The sequence below is a fragment of the Gopherus evgoodei genome, chromosome 12, assembly GCF_007399415.2.
Source record: "Gopherus evgoodei ecotype Sinaloan lineage chromosome 12, rGopEvg1_v1.p, whole genome shotgun sequence".
Classification (NCBI taxonomy): domain Eukaryota; kingdom Metazoa; phylum Chordata; order Testudines; family Testudinidae; genus Gopherus; species Gopherus evgoodei.
The window spans coordinates 1139752-1163559 of record NC_044333.1 but is presented as its reverse complement, the minus strand read 5'-3'; positions in this window follow the sequence as shown (position 1 = coordinate 1163559).

Genomic DNA, 23808 nt, shown 5'->3' with positions numbered 1-23808 from the left:
CTCCCTGCCCTGAGCCTCCTGACACACCCCACACACCTCCTGCACCAAACTGCCTGCCCTGAGCTTCCTGACCAACCCCACACCCCTCCTGCACCCAACTTCCTGCCCTGAGCCCCCTGACACAGCCCACACACCTCCTGCACCCAACTCCCTGCCCTGAGCCCCCTGACACACCCCACACCCGTCTTGCACCCAACTCCCTGCCCTGAGCCCCCTACCGCACCCTACACCCCTCCTGCACCCAACTCCCTGCCCTGAGCCCCCTGACACACCCCACATCCCTCCTGCACCCACCTCCCTGCCCTGAGCCCCCTGCCATGCCTCACACACCTCCTGCACCCAACTCCCTGCCCTGAGCCCCCTGATGTACCCCACACACCTCCTGCACCCAACTCCCTGCCCTGAGCCCTCTGATACACCCCACATCCCTCCTGCAGCCAACTCCCTGCCCTGAGCTCCCTGCCGCACCCCACACCCCTCCTGCACCCAACTCCCTGCCCTGAGCCCCCTGACAAACCCCACACCCCTCCTGCACCCAACTCCCTGCCCTGAGCCCCCTGACACACCCACACCCCTCCTGCACCCAACTCCCTGCCCTGAGCCCCCTGACACACCCCACCACCTCCTGCACCCAGCTCCCTGCCCTGAGCCCCCTGATGCACCCCACACTCCTCCTGAACCCAACTCCCTGCCCTGAGCCCCCTGCCCCGCCCCACATCCCTCCTGCACCCAACCACCTGCCCTGAGCCCCCTGCCACATCCCACATCCTTCATGCACACAACTCCCTGCCCTGAGCCCCCTGATGCACCCCACACCGCTCCTGCACCCAACTCCCTGCCCTGAGCCCCCTGACACACCCCACACCCCTCCTGCACCCAACTCCCTGCCCTGAGCCCCCCTGCCGCACCCCACACCTCTCCTGCAGCCAACTCCCTGCCCTGAGCCCCCTGCCGCACCCCACACCCCTTCTGCACCCAACTCCCTGCCCTGATCCCCCTGACGCACCCCACATCTCTCGTGCACCCAACTCCCTGCCCTGAGCCCCCTGACACACCCCACACCCGTCTTGCACCCAACTCCCTGCCCTGAGCCCCCTGACACACCCCACACCCCTCCTGCACCCAACTCCCTGCCCTGAGCCCCCTGACACACCCCACACCCGTCTTGCACCCAACTCCCTGCCCTGAGCCCCCTGCCGCACCCCACACCCCTCCTGCACCCAACTCCCTGCCCTGAGCCCCCTGACACACCCCACACCCGTCTTGCACCCAACTCCCTGCCCTGAGCCCCCTGACACACCCCACATCCCTCCTGCACCCAACTCCCTGCCCTGAGCCCCCTGACACACCCCACACCCCTCATGCACCCAACTCCCTGCCCTGAGCTTCCTGACCCACCCCACACCCCTCCTGCACCCAACTCCCTGCCCTGAGCCCCCTGACACACCCCACATCCCTCCTGCACCCAACTCCCTACCCTGAGCCCCCTGCCGCACCCCACACCCCTCCTGCACCCAACTCCCTACCCTTAGCCCCCTGCCACACCCCACATCCCTCCTGCACCCAACTCCCTGCCCTGAGCCCCCTGCCACACCCCACACCCCTCCTGCACCCAACTCCCTGCCCTGAGCCCCCTGCCACACCTCGCACCCCTCCTGCACCCAACTCCCTGCCCTGAGCCCCCTGCCGCACCCCACACCCCTCCTGCACCCAACTCCCTACCCTGAGCCCCCTGACTCACCCCACACCCCTCCTGCACCCAATTCCCTGCCCTGAGACCCCTGACTCACCCCACACCCCTCCTGCACCCAACTCCCTGCCCTGAACCCCCTGCCGCACCCCACACCCCTCCTGCACTCAACCCCCTGCCCTGAGCCCCCTGCCGCACCCCACATCCCTCCTGCACCCAACTCCCTGCCCTGAGCCCCCTGACACACCCCACACCCCTCTTGCACCCTACTCCCTACCCTTAGCCCCCTGACACACCCCACATCCCTCCTGCACCCAACTCCCTGCCCTGAGCCCCCTGCCGCACCCCACACCCCTCCTGCACCCAACCCCCTGCCCTGAGCCCCCTGCCGCACCCCACACTCCTCCTGCACCCAATTCCCTGCCCTGAGCCCCCTGCCGCACCCCACACCCCTCCTGCACCCAACCCCCTGCCCTGAGCCCCCTGCCGCACCCCACACCCCTCCTGCACCCAACTCCCTGCCCTGAGCCCCCTGACTCACCCCACACCCCTCCTGCACCCAACTCCCTGCCCTGAGCCCCCTGACACACCCCACACCCCTCCTGCACCCAACTCCCTGCCCTGAGCCCCCTGCCGCACCCCACACCCCTCCTGCACCCAACTCCCTGCCCTGAGCCCCCTGACACACCCCACACCCGTCCTGCACCCAACTCCCTGCCCTGAGCCCCCTGCCGCACCCCACACCCCTCCTGCACCCAACTCCCTGCCCTGAGCCCCCTGCCGCACCCCACATCCCTCCTGCACCCAACTCCCTGCCCTGAGCCCCCTGCCGCACCCCACATCCCTCCTGCACCCAACTCCCTGCCCTGAGCCCCCTGACACACCCCACACCCGTCCTGCACCCAACTCCCTGCCCTGAGACCCCTGACGCATGCCACACCCCTCCTGCACCGAACTCCCTGCCCTGAGCTCCCTGCCACACCCCACATCCCTCCTGCACCCAACTCCCTGCCCTGAGCCCCCTGACACACCCCACACCCGTCCTGCACCCAACTCCCTACCCTTAGCCCCCTGACACACCCCACACCCCTCCTGCAGCCAACTCCCTGCCCTGAGCTCCCTGCCGCACCCCACACCCCTCCTGCACCCAACTCCCTGCCCTGAGCCCCCTGCCGCACCCCACACCCCTCCTGCACCCAACTCCCTGCCCTGAGCCCCCTGACACACCCCACACCCCTCCTGCACCCAACTCCCTGCCCTGAGCCCCCTGACACACCCACACCCCTCCTGCACCCAACTCCCTGCCCTGAGCCCCCTGACACACCCCACACACCTCCTGCACCCAGCTCCCTGCCCTGAGCCTCCTGATGCACCCCACACTCCTCCTGAACCCAACTCCCTGCCCTGAGCCCCCTGCCCCGCCCCACACCCCTCCTGCACCCAACTCCCTGCCCTGAGCCCCCTGCCACACCCCACACCCCTCCTGCACCCAACTCCCTGCCCTGAGCCCCCTGCCACACCCCGCACCCCTCCTGCACCCAACTCCCTGCCCTGAGCCCCCTGCCGCACCCCACACCCATCCTGCACCCAACTCCCTACCCTGAGCCCCCTGACTCACCCCACACCCCTCCTGCACCCAATTCCCTGCCCTGAGACCCCTGACTCACCCCCACACCCCTCCTGCACCCAACTCCCTGCCCTGAGCCCCCTGCCGCACCCCACACCCCTCCTGCACCCAACCCCCTGCCCTGAGCCCCCTGCCGCACCCCACATCCCTCCTGCACCCAACTCCCTGCCCTGAGCCCCCTGACACACCCCACACCCCTCTTACATCCTACTCCCTACCCTTAGCCCCCTGACACACTCCACATCCCTCCTGCACCCAACTCCCTGCCCTGAGCCCCCTGCCGCACCCCACACCCCTCCTGCACCCAACCCCCTGCCCTGAGCCCCCTGCCGCACCCCACACTCCTCCTGCACCCAATTCCCTGCCCTGAGCCCCCTGCCGCACCCCACACCCCATCCTGCACCCAACCCCCTGCCCTGAGCCCCCTGCCGCACCCCACACCCCTCCTGCACCCAATTCCCTGCCCTGAGCCCCCTGACTCACCCCACACCCCTCCTGCACCCAACTCCCTGCCCTGAGCCCCCTGCCGCACCCCACACCCCTCCTGCACCCAACCCTCTGCCCTGAGCCCCCTGCCGCACCCCACATCCCTCCTGCACCCAACTCCCTGCCCTGAGCCCCCTGACACACCCCACACCCGTCCTGCACCCAACTCCCTGCCCTGAGACCCCTGACGCACGCCACACCCCTCCTGCACCCAACTCCCTGCCCTGAGCCCCCTGCCGCACCCCACATCCCTCCTGCACCCAACTCCCTGCCCTGAGCCCCCTGCCGCACCCCACACCCCTCCTGCACCCAACTCCCTGCCCTGAGCCCCCTGACACACCCCACACCCGTCCTGCACCCAACTCCCTGCCCTGAGACCCCTGACGCACGCCACACCCCTCCTGCACCCAACTCCCTGCCCTGAGCTCCCTGCCACACCCCACATCCCTCCTGCACCCAACTCCCTGCCCTGAGCCCCCTGACACACCCCACACCCGTCCTGCACCCAACTCCCTACCCTTAGCCCCCTGACACACCCCACACCCCTCCTGCACCCAACTCCCTGCCCTGAGCTCCCTGCCGCACCCCACACCCCTCCTCCACCCAACTCCCTGCCCTGAGCCCCCTGATGCACCCCACACCCCTCCTGCACCCAATTCCCTGCCCTGAGCCTCCTGCCACACCCCACACCCCTCCTGCACCCAACTCCCTGCCCTGAGCCCCCTGCCGCACCCCACACCTCTCCTGCACCCAACTCCCGGCCCTGAGCCCCCTGCCGCACCCCACACCCGTTCTGCACCCAACTCCCTGCCCTGATCCCCCTGATGCACCCCACATCTCTCCTGCACCCAACTGCCTGCCCTGAGCCCCCTGCTGCACCCCACACGCCTCCTGTACCCAACTCCCTGCCCTGAGCCCTCTGCCACACCCCACACCCCTCCTGCACCCAAATCCCTGCCCTGAGCTCCCTGCCGCACCCCACACCCCTTCTGCACCCAACTCTCTGCCCTGAGCCCTCTGCCACACCCCACACCCCTCCTGCACCCAACTCCCTGCCCTGAGCTCTCTGCCACACCCCACACCCCTCCTGCACCCAACCCCCTGCCCTGAGCCCCCTGCCACATCCCACACCCCTCCTGCACCCAACTCCCTGCCCTGAGCCCCCTACCGCACCTCACACCCCTCCTCCACCCAACCCCCTACCCTGAGCCCCCTGACGCACCCCACATCCCTCCTGCACTCCCTGCCCTGATCCACCTGCTGCACCCTGACCCCCTGCTGCAATCCTCATGCCTCTTGCACCCCCCACACACCAACTCCTTGCCCTGAGTCCCCTGCCACACTCTGTACGCCTCCTGCACCCCCTCGTGACAGGGAAGGGGCAGCATTGGGGTGGGGACTTTGGGGAAGGGGGTGGAAAGGGGCAGGGAGGGGGTGGGAAGAGGCGGGGTGGGGATGGAGCCTCATGGAAAGGGTGGAGTGGGGGAGGGCCAGGGGCAGTGAGGGTGGGGGTGTCAGTGATGTGGCCCTCAAGCCAATGCACTAGACCTCATATGGCCCTTGTGGTCATTTGAGTTTGAGACCCCTGAACTAGACCATTCTATGTGATTATATTGTACCCTGCAAAGTCTGGGAGCGTGGGGGCAAAAAGGTGGAAGAGTCAAAGGGGGGGCAAACCGAGGTCTGGGTGGGTGCAGCTGGCCTCCCTTTCCCATAACAGATAATGCCCCTGGATACATGGGATGTGGCTTGCAATTTCCTGCAGTCCTGCTTGTTAGACGGCGTTGCACGCCAAGAGCACGGACCATCGTGCTGCCGATGGCACTGGCTGCTTCTTGGCTTCCAGATGAAGAGTGAGCTGTGGCTTTTGACCTCTAGAGCCCTAAGCAGTTTGGGTCCTTGCAGCCCCAGAGCCATCTCTCCCCCGCGCAACAGGGCAGTGGAGACTCGGTCTGATGAGGGAGCTGCCAGAAACATGGCCTTGCCCCTTTTTGATCAGACTGGCTAGTCAAAGTTCAGGAACCTGGGGATAGGCCAGCTGGGAGGAGAAATTGGGGATAGTCAAGGATTTCTTTGATGCAATCTTGTTCATTGTCAACACCCTTTGTTACCCCCTCCTTTCCTGCCCAGACGTAGCATTGCAGGGGACTTTAGCTCACACATCTGCTCTGATGACCACACCCAGCTAGTCTCTTCTCCAGGCCATGTCACATAGCAGTTCATTGCCCTTCGGGGGAAGAGGACCAAATCAGTGCCCAAACAAACGTCTTTCTGCCCCTCTCAGACTCCGCCCAAGTCCTCTGGCCCCATCTCCTGGCCCCTGCAGTCCCTCTGTTCAAGCTTCTCCCCCAGCAGGCTGCCCCGGCCCTTGGCTGACTCACTGGCTTTTCCCCACTGGGAGGCACGGATGGCAAGTTTGTAGAAATTTTGGTGGTGCCCAGAACCCGCCCCCCAACTCCGCCCCCACCTGCCTAAGGCTCTGGAAGGGGGCTTGAGGGGGGAGGTCTGGGGTGCAAATCCTGGGCTGGGGATTAGTGTGGAGGAGGGGTGCAGGCTTTGGGATGGAGTTTGGGTGCTGGGTGCAGGCTCCGGGCTGGGGCAGGGGGTGGGAGTGCAGGAGGGGGTGAGGGGTGCAGGCTTTGGGATGGAGTTTAGGTGCAGGCTCTGGGCTGGGGGTGGGGGCATAGGAAGGAGTGAGAGGTGCAGGCTCTGGGAGGGAGTTTGGGGGTGGGAAGGGGTGTGTGGGAAGGGGGAGGGGGTGCACCCTCTGGGAGGGAGTTTGGGGATAGGAGGGAGCTCAGGGGTGAGGGCTGTGGGGCTGAGGATGAGGGATTCATGATGCAGGAGGGGGCTCAGGGCTGGGGCTGAGGATTAGGGTGTGGGGGGATGAGAGCTCTGGCTGGTGCTTAGGGGTTCGTGATGTAGGAGGGGGCTCAGGGCAGAGAGTTTGGGTGTGGGGTGAGGGCTGGGGGGCTGAGTATGAGGGGTTCATGCTGAGGGGGAGCTCAGGGCTGAGGCAGAGGATCAGGGTGCAGAGGGACGAGGGTTCTGGCTGCGGCTGGGGATGAAGGGTTCATGATGCAGTAGGGGGCTCAGGGCTAGGGCAGAGGGTTGGGGAGTGGGGTGAGGGCTGTGGAGCTGAGGGGTTCATGCCGAGGGGGAGTTCAGGGCTGGGGCAGACGATCAGGGTGCAGAGGGATGAGGGTTCTGGCTGCGGCTGGGGATGAAGGGTTCATGATGCAGTAGGGGGCTCAGGGCTAGGGCAGAGGGTTGGGGAGTCGGGTGAGGGCTGTGGAGCTGAGGGGTTCATGCCGAGGGGGAGTTCAGGGCTGGGGCAGACGATCAGGGTGCAGAGGGATGAGGGTTGGGGCTGAGGATGAGGGGTTCATGCTGCAGGGGGAGCTCAGGGCTGGGGATGAGGATTAGGGTGCAGGGGGATGAGGGTTCTGGCTGGGGATGAGGATTCGGGTGCAGGGGGATGAGGGCTCTGGCTGGAGATGAGGATTAGGGTGCCGGGGGATGAGGGCTCTGGCTGGGGATGAGGATCAGGGTGCGGGGGGATGAGGGCTCTGGCTGGGGATGAGGATCAGGGTGCAGGGGGATGAGGGCTCTGGCTGGGGATGAGGATCAGGGTGCAGGGGGATGAGGGCTCTGGCTGGGGATGAGGATCAGGGTGCAGAGGGATAAGGGCTCTGGCTGGGGATGAGGATTAGAGTGCGGGGGGATGAGGGCTCTGGCTGGGGATGAGGATCAGGGTGCAGAGGGATAAGGGCTCTGGCTGGGGATGAGGATTAGAGTGCGGGGGGATGAGGGCTCTGGCTGGGGATGAGGATCAGGGTGCAGGGGGATGAGGGCTCTGGCTGGGGATGAGGATCAGAGTGCAGGGGGATGAGGGCTCTGGCTGGTGATTGAGGATTAGGGTGCAGGGGGATGAGGGCTCTGGCTGGGATGAGGATCACGGTGCAGGGGGATGAGGGCTCTGGCTGGGGATGAGGATTAGGGTGCAGGGGGATGAGGGCTCTGGCTGGGTCTGAGGATTAGGGTGCAGGGGGATGAGGGCTCTGGCTGGGGATGAGGATCAGGGTGCAGGGGGATGAGGGCTCTGGCTGGGGATGAGGATCAGGGTGCAGGGGGATGAGGGCTCTGACTGGGGATGAGGATTAGGGTGCAGGGGGATGAGGGCTCTGGCTGGGGATGAGGATCAGGGTGCGGGGGGATGAGGGCTCTGGCTGGGGATGAGGATTAGGGTGCAGGAGGATGAGGGCTCTGGCTGGGGATGAGGATCAGGGTGGAGAGGGATGAGGGCTCTGCATGAGGATGAGGTTTTGGGGCATTGGAGAGGCTCAGGGCTAGGGCAGGGTAAGGGCAGCCTGCCTTGCCATTAATGGGGGGCAGGCGCTAGGACCCTGGGGCAGCAGAGAGCAGTTCTGCCGGGAGCAGGAGCAGGCAGGGGAGAGGCGCGTGCTGCTTTCTGTCAGGCTGGGATGCGGCGCGGCGATGGGGAGCGGGTGGCAGGCAGGGGCTGGGACCTGCTCCAAGCAGGGACACGGCAGGGGAGGGGGGAGCCAGCGGGGGCCAGGGCCCGATCCAGGCAGGGCCGGGGGAGAGACCCAGCTCCAAATATTGCTGGAGCAGGGCCCCCAGCCCTGAATATTCCTGGAGCCCGGGCACCACAAATGTATATAACCTGCCACCTATGCCAGGAGGCCAAATATCAAAGAAACCAGAGCCCCTCCGGGGCTCCTCTTCTAGTCCTTGTAGGGCCCAGGGCTGCCCCACAGGAGCCCACTGTGCTCTCTGGGAGTCTCCAGCCTTTCTCAAGCTGGTCCCAGAAGGGAACTCCTCCCTCCGGCTCCTCCGTCCTCTGCAGAACTCCCAGCGCGACTGAAGCTGCACTTCTCCTGCTGTACCAGCATGGCAGGGGGCAGCCTTCCGCATTAAGCCCCATTACACCCACCTGGGGGGGGGGTGTCACTAATTAGCCCGTGTGTTGGCAGCTCATCAGTGAGGCCAGTGTGAGCCCAGCTTGGGCCAGTGTGAGCCCAGCTTGCCTCGGGGCTGGCCAGCCTGGGCCATTTCTTTGGAAAGTCCTGTCGTCTCTGAGGGCAGAGGAAACAAACAACAGGAACCAGCTTCTCTTACTCACAGCACCAAGAGCACTCTGTTAGCCTGTGCCGCCAGCCCAAAAACTGCTTCCCAGGTTTCTTCTGGGGTTGGACACTAGCCTTGCAGCTGCTGATTCAGGTTCTCTGTTGACTGTGTCTGGGCCTCTGCATTCTACACACACGCACCCCTTCCCAAAACAACACTCAGTAAATCTCCAGGGCGGGCTTATATATACCCTGTTTTAGGTAGGGGCCTGTACTTCCGCATGTGTTAATTGAAAGCTGCAGTCACACCTCCCAATTTCAATGAGCTTTTAGCTCCACCTAGAACAAGGTTGCTCAGCTTGCTCATAAAAACGTGAAGGCCCCTTGACCTTGGAAGGGGCGGCTCCACTTGGTCCTTCACCAACCAGCCACACTGCCCAGCTCAGCTTTATGGAATGGGGATGGGGGGCTGGCCTAGTGAGGGGATTGAGGGTTATAGGCTGGGAAGGGGGCTGTTAGCAGTGGTGGAAATCTTCGTTGACACAGCCTAGTCATTGCTGTGATCTCCCTCCAGTGGGTTCAGCAAGATCCCATCTACTTCTTAGTATTGGGGAGCCTGGAGCATGCAGCTGGGGCTGGAGATGCGGCTGCTGCACTGGGGTTACTTGATTCTGCTCTTACCTAGTGCCCTGGTGTCCCCCGTCCCATCAGCTCTAAATCTTCCCCTCCCTCCCACCAACCCAATGGCCATCAATAATTGATAGCCTGATTCTGTCAGCTTCCGCTCTAGCTGTAATGTGAGCCGGCGTTGGCTGTCGCAGCCCCCGCGCTGGGACACCTGAGCTGGGGTAATGTCACTGGGACAGCGGGAGCTGTACTGGGCAGGGGTCTGATCGAAGGAAGATGTGTTGCTTGCCAATGTAATCCTGCGGACCGCATTCAAAGAAACGGCGAGGGCCGAGTGTGGTATCTCGGCCAGGGGAGAGCTGCCCACAGAGACTGCACAGGGCCCTATAGGCACAGAGCCATTGCAGAAGAATGGCTACCTTTGTTCCGGTAAGAAACCCAGCTGCAGCCTAGGGAGGATCAGCTCCATGGCTCAGCGCCCACAGTGGGATGGGTTCCAGCTGCCAGCCACATGAGTGCTTGGGAGGGTGGCTACGGCACTGCAGGTATAGAGCTAGTCTCTCTTCTCCTGGCTGTCTGAGAACAGGGATGGGGGTGGTTCTGCTTGCTGTCTCCTAGCTGGCATGTGTTACACTGGTAGACTTAAAAGGGAATGACTAGGACGTGCCTCCACCACACCCTGATGAGATGGCTCTTTCCAGAAAATGGCAGCATTTTGCCTTTGTGTCAATGCAACACAAGCTGCAGGGTGACTATGTATTACCCAATACAGGGTGGGTAAAGCAGGCAAGTAGGAGCCAGGACGCTTGGTTCCCTTGGTTCCCACTCCCATCTCTGCCCAACTTATGATGCAACCTGTGCTTCTCTCGGCCTCAGGCCTGGCTGGAAAATGGAGCTAATGCAATGGAGAGAGGTGTGGCATTGGGCTGGGGGCTCCAAAGGGAGATAGGCACCAACTTCCATTGAATTCCACTGGGTTTTGGGCACCTCCCTCACTCCAGCCACTTTGGAAGCCCCAGCTGTCACTTGTGAAAGGCTAAGAAGCCCTTGGCCAGAAGGTGCCAGAGGAGGGGACTGGGTTCTTCCAGACCAAAAGGAGTTGCTGGTTAGAGCCAGACCCATGGGTCAGTGATGTCGGCTGTGAGCATACAGCCACCTCGGGGATTGGGGCACGCCATTCCAATTGATGTTAACAAGAACTGGACAGCCAAAGCCTCTCGGTGGCTTGGAATCGCAGCCTTTCTTCCTCCCCTCCCTTGGATGGAGGACACACCCTTTGAACACCTGATTCATCTGTGAGTGCTGTTATTGAAGTAACCCGCCTTTCTGCATCTCAATGCTGAGATGGTCATGCCCAGCCCCACCTGCCTTCCAGACTCCACTGCCCAGTGCTGAATATACTTCCGAGCATAAATCAGGCCTGTAGAGGTAAAGGACTAGCCCCTGGGCTGGGCAGCTTCTGCACAACTGGAGCAGGGGCATGGGACTGGCTGAAGGGTTTTGTGACCGGAAAAAGGAGGGTGTGGGGGCAGCTGACTAGATCGGTGCTGGGAAAGTCCCTCCATGTGGGCTACAGGCTCCCTTTCCTTTGTCAGCCTGTGCACCCTTTGTTTTTCCTTTCATGCCTTCAATAAGATTCAGGTGCAAGGAGCATATCAGGCCAGAAGAGAAAGGGGCAGGCTGCAGAAGAGGGAACTGTCACTAGCCCTGTCTTATTTTCCCACACTGTCCAGGAGGACGGCTTTCTGCATCCTTACCTGGGGCTTGAGTGGTCAGTTTGAGACTAGTAATGCCCCCTAGGAGTGGGGATTGAACCTGGGACCTCTTGCTTTAAGAATCATAGAATAGCAGGACTGGAAAGAACCTCAAGAGGTCAGCTAGTCCAGTCCCCTACACTCATGGCAGGACTAAGTATTATCTAGACCATCCCTGGCAAGTGTTTGTCCAACCTGCTCTTAAAAATCTCCAATGATGGAGATTCTACAACCTCCCTAGGCAATTTATTCCAGTGCTTAACCACCCTGACAGTTAGGAAGTTTTTTCTAATGTCCAATCTAAACTGTCCTTGCTGCAATTTAAGCCCATTGCTTCTTGTTCTATCATCAGAGATTAAGAAGAACAATTTTTCTCCCTCCTCCTTGTAACAACTTTTTATGTAGTTGAAAACGGTTATGTCCCCTCTCAGTCTTCTTTTCTCCAGACTAAACAAACCTACTTTTTTCAATCTTCCCTCATAGGTCATGTTTAATCATTTTTGTTGCTCTTCTCTGGACTTTCCCCTGTTTGTCCACATCTTTTCTGAAATGTGGTGCCCAGAACTGGACACAATACTTCAGTTGAGGCCTAATCAGCATGGAGTTCAGCAGAAGAATTACTTCTCATGTCTTGCTTACAACACTTCTGCTAATACATCCCAGAATGATGTTCGCTTTTTTTGCAACAGCATTACACTGTTAACTCATATTTAGCTTGTGATCCACTATGACACCCCTCCCCGAGATCCCTTTCCGCAGTTCTCCTTCCTAGACAGTCACTTCCCATTTTGTATGTGTGCAACTGATTGTTCCTTCCTAAGTGAAGTACTTTGCATTTCTCCTTATTGAATTTCATCCTATTTACTTCAGGCCATTTTTCCAGTTTGTCCAGATCATTTTGAATTTTAATCCTATCCTCCAAACCACTTGCAACCCCACCCAGCTTGGTATTGTCTGCAAACGTTATAAATGTACTTCATGCCATTATCTAAATCATTAATGAAGATGTTGACCAAACTGGACCCAGAACTGATCCCTGCAGGACCCCACTCATTATGCCCTTCCAGCATGACTGTGAACTACTGATAACTGCTCTCTGGGAACAGTTTTCTAGCCAGTTATGACCCCACCTTCTAATAGCTCCATCTAGGTTGCATTTCCCAGTTTGTTTATGAGAAAGTCATGTGAGACAATATCAAAAGCTTTACTTAAGTCAACCACGTCTACCACTTCCCCCCTATCCACAAGGTTGGTTTGACAAGATTTGTTCTTGACATATCCATGCTGTTACTTATCACCTTGTTATCTTCTAAATGTTTGCAAATTGATTGCTTAGTTATTTGCTCCATTATCTTTCCAGGTACAGAAGTTAAGCTGACTGGTCTCTAATTCCCCAGGTTGTCCTTATTTCTCTTTTTATAGCTGGCACTATAACTGCCCTTTTCCAGTCTTCTGGAATGTCTCCCGTCTTCCATGATTTTTCAAAGATAATCACTAATGGCTCAGATATCTCCTCAGTCAGCTCCTTGAGTATTCTAGGATATATTTTATCAGGCCCTGGTGACTTGAAGACATCTAACTTGTCTAAGTAATTTTTAACTTCTTCTTTCCCTATTTTAGCCTCTGATCCTACCTCATTTTCACCATGTTAGACATCCAATCACCACCAACCTTCTTGGTGAAAACCAAAACACTGAAGTCATTAAGCACCTCTGCCATTTCCACATTATCTGTTATTGTTTTTTCCCCCCTCATTGAGCAATGGGCCTAATCTGCCCTTAGTCTTCCTCTTCTAATGTATTTGTAGAATGTTTTCTTGTTACCCTTCATGTCCCTAGCTAGTTTGATCTTGTTTTGTGCCTTGGCCTTTCTAATTTTGTCCCAACATACTTGTGTTATTTGTTTATATCATCCTTTCTAATTTGACCTAGTTTCCACTTTTTTGTAGGACTCTTTCTTGATTTTTAGATCATTGAAGATCTCCTGATTAAGCCAGGGTTGTCTCTTGCCACATTTCCTATCTTTCCTACGCAGTGGGATAGTTTGCTCTTGCGCTCTTAAAAGTGTCTCTTTGAAAAAACACCAGTTGTCTTCAACTGTTTTTCCCCTTAGACTTGCTTCTCATGAGATCTTACCTACTAACTCCCTGAGTTTGCTAAAGTCTGCCTTCTTGAAATCCATTGTCTTTATTATGCTGTTCTCCCTCCTACCATTTCTTAGAATCATGAACTCTATCATTTTATGATCACTTTCACCCAAGTTGCCTTCCACTTTCAAATTCTCAATCAGTTCCTCCCTGTTTGTCAAAATCAAATCTAGAACAACCTTCCCCAGTAGCTTTCTCCACCTTCTGAAATAGAATATTGTTTCCAATACATTCCCATTGGATAATCTGTGCCCTGCTGTGTTATTTTCTCAACAGATGTCTGGAGTGTTGAATTCCCCCATCACCACCAAGTCCTGTGCTTTGGATGATTTTGTTAAGTGTTTTAAAAAAAAAGCCTCCTCCACCTCTTCTTCTGGGTTAGGTGGTCTGTAGTAGACCTCTACCATGACATCACCCTTGTTTTTACCCCTTTTATCCTTACCCAGAGACTTTCAACAAATCTGTCTCCTATTTCCATCTCAACCTCGGTCCAAGTGTATACATTTTGAATATATAGGGCAACATCTCCTCCCCTTTTTCCCTGTCTGTCCTTCCTGAGCAAGCTGTACCCTTCTATACTGATATTCCAGTCATGCGTATTATGCTACCAACTCTCTGTGATGCCAACTATGTCATAGTTGTGTTACTTATTGGCATTTTGAGTTCTTCCTGCTTATTCCCTATACAGACATTTAAGATACTGATTTGATTTCCCGCCCCCACAGTTCTGTCTTGTCTCTCCGTTATCCCTGCTATAACAGCCCATGCTCCCCCCATATTCTGACCCTTCTCCCAGATGATAAGCCTCCCCCACCAGAGCTAGATGATCACACTAATGGATTCTGAAACCACTGGGTGGTTCAGGGTATGTCTACACTGCATGGGTGAGTCACATGATCTTGGGCCGTGTCCCTGGTACTCAGCTATTGTAGGCACGTCAAGCTCAGCATTGTATCAGGCAGTGGCGATTAAACCCTGCTCCCAGCCTGGTTTGATCCTGGCTGACTGGCAGCACTCTGAATACAGCTTACCCTGGGCTATGCTGCCCACTCAGCACATGTCAGTTCCCTCAAGGCCGCACAATCCTGTTCAGACACTCATAGACTCATAGACTCATAGGTCAGAAAGGACCAATCTGATCATCTAGTCTGACCACCTGCACAAGGCAGGCCACAGAACCCTACCCATCCACTTTTATAACAACCCCTAACCCAGGACTGAGTTATTGAAATCCTCAAAGTTGGTTTGAAGACCTCAAGCTGCAGAGAAATCACCAGCAAGCGACCCGTGCCCCACGCTGCAGGGGAAGGCAAAAAACCTCCAGGGTCCCAGCCAATCCGCCCTGGAGGAAAATTCCTTCCCGACCCCAAATATGGCGATCAGCTAAACCCTGAGCATGTGGGCAAGAGTCACCAGCCAGCACCCAAGAAGGAATTCTCTGCAGTAACTCAGTTCCCATTCCATCCAACATCTCCCCACAGACCATTGAGCAGACCTATCTGGTGGTAATCCAAGATCAATTGCCCAAATTAACGATCCTATCATAACATCCCCTCCATATACTTATCAAGCTTTGTCTTAAAGCCAGAAAAGTCTTTTGCCCCCACTACTTCCCTCGGAAGGCTGTTCCAGAACTTCACTCCCCTAATGGTTAGAAACCTTCGTCTAATTTCAAGTCTAAACTTCCTAATATCCAGTTTATACCCATTCGTCCTCGTGCCTACATTAGTACTAAACTTAAATAATTCCTCTCCCTTCCTAACGTTAACCCCCCTGATATATTTATATAGAGCAAGCATATCCCCCCGCAGCCTTTTTTTGGCCAGGCTAAACAAGCCAAGCTCTTTGAGTCTCCTTTCATAAGGCAGTTTTTCCATTCCTCGGATCATCCTTGTAGCCCGTCTCTGAACCTGTTCCAGTTTGAATTCATCCTTCTTGAACATGGGACACCAGAACTGCACACAGTATTCCAGATGTGGTCTCACCAACGCCTTGTATAACGGTACTAACACCTCCTTATCCTTGCAGGAAATACCCAGCCTGATGCATCCCAAAATCGCATTTGCTTTTTAACAGCCGTATCACATTGGCGACTCATAGTCATCCTGCTATCAACCAGTACCCCAAGGTCCTTCTCCTCCTCCGTCGCTTCTAACTGATGCGCCCCCAACGTATATCCAAAATTCTTATTATTAATTCCTAAGTGCATGACCTTGCACTTTTCACTATTGTATTTCATCCTATTTCTATTACTCCAGTTTACAAGGTGGTTCAGATCTTCCTGAATAGTATCCCTGTCCTTCTCCGTGTTAGCAATACCCCCCAGCTTCGTGTCATCCGCAAACTTTATTAGCACATTCCCGCTCTTTGTGCCAAGGTCAGTAATAAAAAGGTTAAATAAGATCGGTCCCAAAACCGATCCTTGAGGGACTCCACTAGTGACCTCCTTCCAGCCTGACAATTCACCTTTCAATACGACCCTCTGGAGTCTCCCCTTTAACCAGTTCCTTATCCACCTTACAACTCTCATATTCATTCCCATCTTTTCCAATTTGACTAACAGTTCCCCGTGCGGAACCGTGTTGAACGCCTTACTGAAATCTAGGTAAATTATATCCACCGCATTTCCTTTATCTAAGTAATCCGTCACCTTCTCAAAGAAGGAGATCAGATTGGTTTGACACGATCTACCTTTACTAAGTCTGTGTTGCAATTCATCCCAATTACCATTGACCTCTATGTCCTTAACTACTTTCTCCCTTAAAATTTTTTCCAAGACCTTGCATACTACAGACGTCAAGCTAACAGGCCTATAATTACCCGGATCACTTTTATTCCCTTTCTTAAAAATAGGAACTACATTAGCAATCCTCCAGTCATACGGCACAACCCCCGAGTTTATCGATTGCTTAAAAATTCTCGCTAACGGGCTCGCAATTTCACGCGCCAGTTCCTTTAATATCCTCGGATGGAGATTGTCCTGGCCCTCCGACTTCGTCCCATCGAGCTGTTCAAGAACGGCCTCTACCTCAGTTGCGGTAATATCCACTTCCATATCCACATTCCCGTTTATCATCCCTCCATCATCGCAAGGTTCCTCACTAGTCTTATTAAAAACTGAAGCAAAGTAGTTGTTTAGATGTTGGGCCATGCCTAGGTTATCCTTAACCTCCATTCCATCCTCAGTGTATAGCGGCCCCACTTCTTCTTTCTTTGTTTTCTTCTTATTTATGTGGCTGTAGAACCTTTTACTATTGGTTTTGATTCCCTTTGCAAGGTCCAGTTCAATGCGGCTTTTAGCCTTCCTCACTTTATCCCTACATGTTCTGACCTCACCAAGGTAGCTTTCCTTACTGATCCCGCCTTTCTTCCACTCCCTGTAAGCTTTCTGCTTTTGTCTAATCCCCTCTCTGAGTTGCTTGCTCATCCAGTTTGGCCTACAACTCCTGCCCATGGTTTTTTTCCCCTTTCTCGGGATGCAGGCTTCCGACAGTCTCCGCAGCTGCGACTTAAAGTAATTCCAGGCCTCTTCCACATTTAAATCCACTAATTCCTCAGTCCAATCCACTTCCCTAACTATTTTCCTTAACTCTTTAAAATTAGCCCTCGAGAAGTCAAAAACCCTAATCCCAGATCTACATTTGTTTATCCTTCCATCTAGTTTGAACTGAATCAGCTCATGATCACTCGAACCAAGGTTGTCCCCTACCACCATTTCTTCTACAAGGTCCTCACTGCTCACCAACACCAAATCTAAAATGGCATCCCCTCTCATTGGTACTTCAACTACTTGATGAAGAAATCCATCCGCTATCACATCCAGAAACATCTGACCCCTATTATTCTTGCAAGTACTCGTCCTCCAGTCTATATCCGGGAAGTTGAAGTCCCCCATAATCACACATTTCCCCTTTGTGTTTACTTCATTAAAGACATTAAAGAGGTCTCTATCCATATCCCAATCAGATCCCGGCGGTCTGTAGCACACACCAAGCACTATCTCAGGGGAAGCTCTAGTTGCGTTTTTACCCAGTGTGATTTTCGCCCAGACAGACTCTGTCTTATCCATTCCATCGCTTCTTATTTCGCTACAGTTAATTTCATCATTGATGTACAAGGCTACTCCACCACCTTTGCCTTTCTTCCTGTCTTTTCTAAACAGCACATAGCCTTCAATACCAGTGAGAGGGGATACCCTTGCGGACCAAAGAATTGATCCAAGGAGAAATAGTGGAGTAGAAACCAGATTAACGGGTGATGCTGGTGGTAGAAGGTCTGTGCACGACAGGGGAAAGAATGTCACTGACGCCAAACGCCAAAAATTAAAATGTCTGTACACTAATGCGAGGAGCCTAGGTAACAAGATGGAGGAACTGGAGCTACTGGTGCAGGAAGTGAAACCGGATATTATAGGGATAACAGAAACCTGGTGGAATAGTACTCATGACTGGAGTACAGGTATTGAAGGCTATGTGCTGTTTAGAAAAGACAGGAAGAAAGGCAAAGGTGGTGGAGTAGCCTTGTACATCAATGATGAGATTAACTGTAATGAAATAAGAAGCGATGGAATGGATAAGACAGAGTCTGTCTGGGCAAAAATCACACTGGGTAAAAAAGCAACTAGAGCTTCCCCTGAGATAGTGCTTGGGGTGTGCTATAGACCACCGGGATCTGATTTGGATATGGATAGAGACCTCTTTAATGTCTTTAATGAAGTAAACACAAAGGGGAAATGTGTGATTATGGGAGACTTCAACTTCCCAGATATAGACTGGAGGACGAGTGCTTGCAAGAATAATAGGGGTCAGATTTTTCTGGATGTGATAGCAGATGGATTTCTTCATCAAGTAGTTGAAGTACCTACGAGAGGGGATGCCATTTTAGATTTGGTTTTGGTGAGCAGTGAGGACCTCATAGAAGAAATGGTGGTAGGGGACAACCTTGGTTCGAGTGATCATGAGCTGATTCAGTTCAAACTAGATGGAAGGATAAACGAATGTAGATCTGGGATTAGGGTTTTCGACTTCTCGAGGGCTAACTTTAAAGAGTTAAGGAAATTAGTTAGGAAAGTGGATTGGACGGAGGAACTTGTGGATTTAAATGCGGAGGAGGCCTGGAATTACTTTAAGTCGCAGCTGCGGAAATTGTCGGAAGCCTGCATCCCAAGAAAGGGGGAAAAAAACATGGGCAGGAGTTGTAGGCCAAGCTGGATGAGCAAGCAACTCAGAGAGGGGATTAGGAAAAAGCAGAAAGCTTACAGGGAGTGGAAGAAAGGCGGGATCAGCAAGGGAAGCTACCTTGATGAGGTCAGAACATGTAGGGATAAAGTGAGGAAGGCTAAAAGCCGCATTGAACTGGACCTTGCAAAGGGAATCAAAACCAATAGTAAAAGGTTCTACAGCCACATAAATAAGAAGAAAACAAAGAAAGAAGAAGTGGGGCTGCTTTACACTGAGGATGGAATGGAGGTTAAGGATAACCTAGGCATGGCCCAATATCTAAATAAGTACTTTGCCTCAGTTTTTAATAAGACTAGTGAGGAGTTTAGCGATGATGGAGGGATGATAAACGGGAATGTGGATATGGAGGTGGATATTACCGCAACTGAGGTAGAGGCCAAACTTGAACAGCTTAATGGGACAAAATCGGAGGGCCCGGACAATCTCCATCCGAGGATATTAAAGGAACTGGCGCGTGAAATTGCGAGCCCGTTAGCGAGAATTTTTAAGCAATCGATAAACTCGGGGGCTGTGCCGTATGACTGGAGAATTGCTAACGTAGTTCCTATTTTTAAGAAAGGGAATAAAAGTGATCCGGGTAATTATAGGCCTGTTAGCTTGACGTCTGTAGTATGTAAGGTCTTGGAAAAAATTTTAAGGGAGAAAGTAGTTAAGGACATAGAGGTCAATGGTAATTGGGACGAATTGTAACATGGATTTACTAAAGGTAGATCGTGCCAAACCAATCTGATCTCCTTTTTTGAGAAGGTGACAGATTACTTAGATAAAGGAAATGCGGTAGATCTAATTTACCTCGATTTCAGTAAGGCGTTTGACACGGTTCCACATGGGGAACTGTTAGTTAAATTGGAAAAGATGGGGATGAATATGAAAGTTGTAAGGTGGATAAGGAACTGGTTAAAGGGGAGACTCCAGCGGGTCGTATTGAAGGATGAACTGTCAGGCTGGAAGGAGGTTACTAGTGGAGTCCTTCAAGGATCGGTTTTGGGACCAATCTTATTTAACCTTTTTATTACTGACCTTGGCACAAAGAGCGGGAATGTACTAATAAAGTTTGCGGATGACACAAAGCTGGGGGGTATTGCTAACATGCAGAAGGACAGGGATACTATTCAGGAAGATCTGGACCACCTTGTAAACTGGAGTAATAGTAAAAGGATGAAATACAATAGTGAAAAGTGCAAGGTCATGCACTTAGGGATTAATAATAAGTATTTTAGATATACGTTGGGGACGCATCAGTTGGAAGCGACAGAGAAGGAGAAGGACCTTGGGGTATTGGTTGATAGCAGGATGACTATGAGCCGCCAATGTGATTACGGCTGTTAAAAAGCAAATGCAATTTTAGGATGCATCAGGCAAGGTATTTCCAGCAAGGATAAGGAGGTGTTAGTACCGATATACAAGGCGCTGGTGAGACCCCATCTGGAATATTGTGTGCAGTTCTGGTGTCCCATGTTCAAGAAGGATGAATTCAAACTGGAACAGGTCCAGAGACGGGCTACTAGGATGATCCGAGGAATGGAAAAACTGCCTTATGAAAGGAGACTCAAAGAGCTTGGCTTGTTTAGCCTGGCCAAAAGAAGGCTGCGGGGGGATATGCTTGCTCTATATAAATATATCAGGGGGGTTAACGTTAGGGAGGGAGAGGAATTATTTAAGTTTAGTACTAATGTAGGCACGAGGACGAATGGGTATAAACTGGATATTAGGAAGTTTAGACTTGAAATTAGACGAAGGTTTCTCACCATTAGGGGAGTGAAGTTCTGGAACAGCCTTCCGAGGGAAGTAGTGGGGGCAAAAGACTTATCTGACTTTAAGACTAAGCTTGATAAGTATATGGAGGGGATGTTATGATAGGATAGTTTAATTTGGGCAATTGATCTTGGATTATCACCAGATAAGTCTGCTCAATGGTCTGCGGGGAGATGTTGGATGGGATGGGAACTGAGTTACTGCAGAGAATTCCTTCTTGGGTGCTGGCTGGTGAGTCTTGCCCAAATGCTCAGGGTTTAGCTGATCGCCATATTTGGGGTCGGGAAGGAATTTTCCTCCAGGGCAGATTGGCAGGGGCCCTGGAGGTTTTTCCCCTTCCCCTGCAGCGTGGGGCATAGGTCGCTTGCTGGTGGATTCTCTGCAGCTTGAGGTCTTCAAACCAGTTTTGAGGATTTCAATAACTCAGTCCTGGATTAGGGGTTGTATAAAAGAGGATGGGTAGGGTTCTGTGGCCTGCCTTGTGCAGGAGGTCAGACTAGATGATCATGTTGGTCCCTTCTGACCTATGAGTCTATAATGTCTGCTCTGCTGGGTGGAGAACCTTCCATGAAATGTTTGCTCTGAACAAGACAAAAGGGAGAATTAGTTGTTTAATGAACTACGCAATATTTTCATCTGAGAGTCTAGCTGGAATTGGTTGGTTCAGATTACGAACTCAACCGTGGTTTTACTGGATGATGAAAGCAGCAAAGAATCCTGTGGCACCTTATAGACTAACAGACGTTTTGGAGCATGAGCTTTCGTGGGTGAATACCCACTTCCTCAGATGCATGGGATACTGGACGATGAAGAAAGTCTTATTATCCAGGTAATTTATTGTCTGATGTATGTTTAGTTGCAGCACTGAGGATGGGACCAGCCAATCACTCTGAAGTTGTAGGTATTGCAGACGATGGATGTTCATAGATCCTTATGTCTAAGCTGGCCGCTGAAACAAAATAGTAAAAAAAAGTCATTCTTTCACTGAGTATTACTCAGTGCGCTGCTTGAAAATAATGAGATTACAAGCCTGATGAAAGATCCCTTCTATTGTGCCACTGTTTAAATGATATTTATTCTAAACCCCGTTTTAGAGGAAAATAATTAATAGATCATAAGAGTTATCTACAACTATTTGTCACTAGCAATATATCAAACAGCTTGACTTTTTAAAAAATGTTAAAATTCATAAATGCCTAATAAAGCTTTACTTTTAAATTGGAAATCTGTATGTAGGAGATTTGATTATATTGAGCAATAAAAAATCATTTCAGAAGTCCCAGCAGGAAGAGTAAAAATTGAATGGATAAATACAGGAACTCTTCACTTAACGTTGTAGTTCTGTTCCTTAAAAATGCGACTTTAAGCAGAACCATGTTAAGCAATCCAATTTCCCCATAAAAATTAATGTAAATGAGGGGGTTAGGTTCCAGGGACATTTTTTTCACCAGGTAAAAGACTATATATACACACATGCACACACACGCAATGTAAGTTTTAAACAAATGATTTAATACTGGTACACAGTGATGATGATTGTGAAGCTTCGTTGAGGTGGAGTAGTCAGAGGGTGGGATATTTCCCAGGAAATGCCTCACTGCTAAATGAACTAGCAATTGACTGAGCCCTCAAGGGTTAACTCTCACAACACTCTACAAGGCAGCAGGAAAGGAGGAAGGGCAGACAGAGACACACCCTGTGTGTGAGAGAAAATATGCGCATTTCCCCTTTAAGTAGCTGACCCCAGGCTTAAGTACACTGCCTTGTTAATTAAATCAGCTTGCTGAGACCTGAGACCGAAGCGACTGCCTAGAAGCTCCCTCCCTCCGTCGTGTGTCCCCCTGCTCTATGGAAGATAGGGGTAAGCGGGGTGCAGGAGCGGGGGGGTGGGGGAAACACCTTGACATTAGACCCTCTTTCCCCTCCTCCCCTCGTACAGCAAGCAGGAGTCTCTGGGAGCAGCTCCAAGGCAGAGGGCAGGAGTAGCACATAGCAGTGACGGGAGGGACAACTGCTGCACAGGGAACTTAGGGGAGCAGGGAGCTGAGGGGGGCTGCTGGTTCACCCTGGTTCCAACCACCCACCAGCTAGCTGCAACGGGCTGCTCTTCCTGCAAGCAGTGGGCAAAACAGGTTGCTGCCAAACGACGTTAGAAGGGAGCATTTCACAACTTTAAATAAGCATGTTCCCTAAGTGATCAGCAACTTAACATGGAAACAATGTTAACCGGGATGACTTTAAGTAAGGCGTTCCTGTACTCCCACAGCAAACTAGCCTGCCAATTATATTTTGAACAAAAACAGTTCAAAATTCACGAGCAATCCTCCCGAACCACAAACTGACGCCAATCAGCGAAGTGATCGTTTACTCACATGGAAAGCCATGGGGGACCGACTGTAGGAATAGTGCCAAAATAAGATTACTAACCAGCTGAGCCATGTTATTCAGACATGCCCACACCACCATCTGTGACGTCATTGCCTTCGGAGGAGCATTGTTCAGAATTTTGTTTCATTCTGGCCACCAGGCCTTGGAGCTCTTGGATTCCCCGTTTGCACTGGCCATGTATTTGGTGTTAATGCTTTTTATTCAACTTGCGTAAGCCTGAACTGATGTTCCAGACGCCAGAAGGGGCAGTTCATACAGCTCCTTGCCTGGCAAGCCACGCCCTGGCTGATTGGCTTAGCTATAACCCGAGATATGAACCCCGGGCTATATCCCACCTGGCGCTCCCACTAGCTCAGCTCCACCTGCACCGGCACAAGCTTGGCCTCTGAAGGAGCATTCCCTGGGGCCCACGACCCCCCTTGAAAACTGAGGAGTCTGGCTGCTTGCACCTACAATCGGCGATTTCCCTGGATTTCCCAAACAGCAGCATGCTTCTTGCCCCCTGTGCCTTGCACCACAGGATGGCAAACCACAGCCCAGACACCCATGAGCTAAATCAACCTCCCCCTCATGGGGGAACCAAAGCACAGAGCAGGGACATACCCCGAGGTCCCCAGGGGGAAATACAACCTCAGGAGCCTGACCCCAGTGCTCAGGGCATTCTCCACAGACTGCTGGGGGGATGAAGCTGGGAATGTCTTGGCCTGGCCACGCTGCACCATGGCATAGTGCTGCTGCTTGCCCCAGTGCTGGCAGATGCAGCCCCGCTAGCATAGCTGGCTGATCTGGCGCAGACCCCAGCTGGCATAGCTGGCAGCAGGCTGGCGCTGACCCCAGGTGGCATAGCTGGCAGCAGGCTGGCACTGACCCCAGGTCTCTCCTCCTCTTGCCTGCAGTATGCCTCCTGCTCTGGGAACAAGCAAGCAGTGCAGCTGCTGGGAAGGAACAGCTACTTCTCTCTTTTTGCCAGCCCCCCGTGTTTGATCAGCCAGCGCCAGCGGCTGG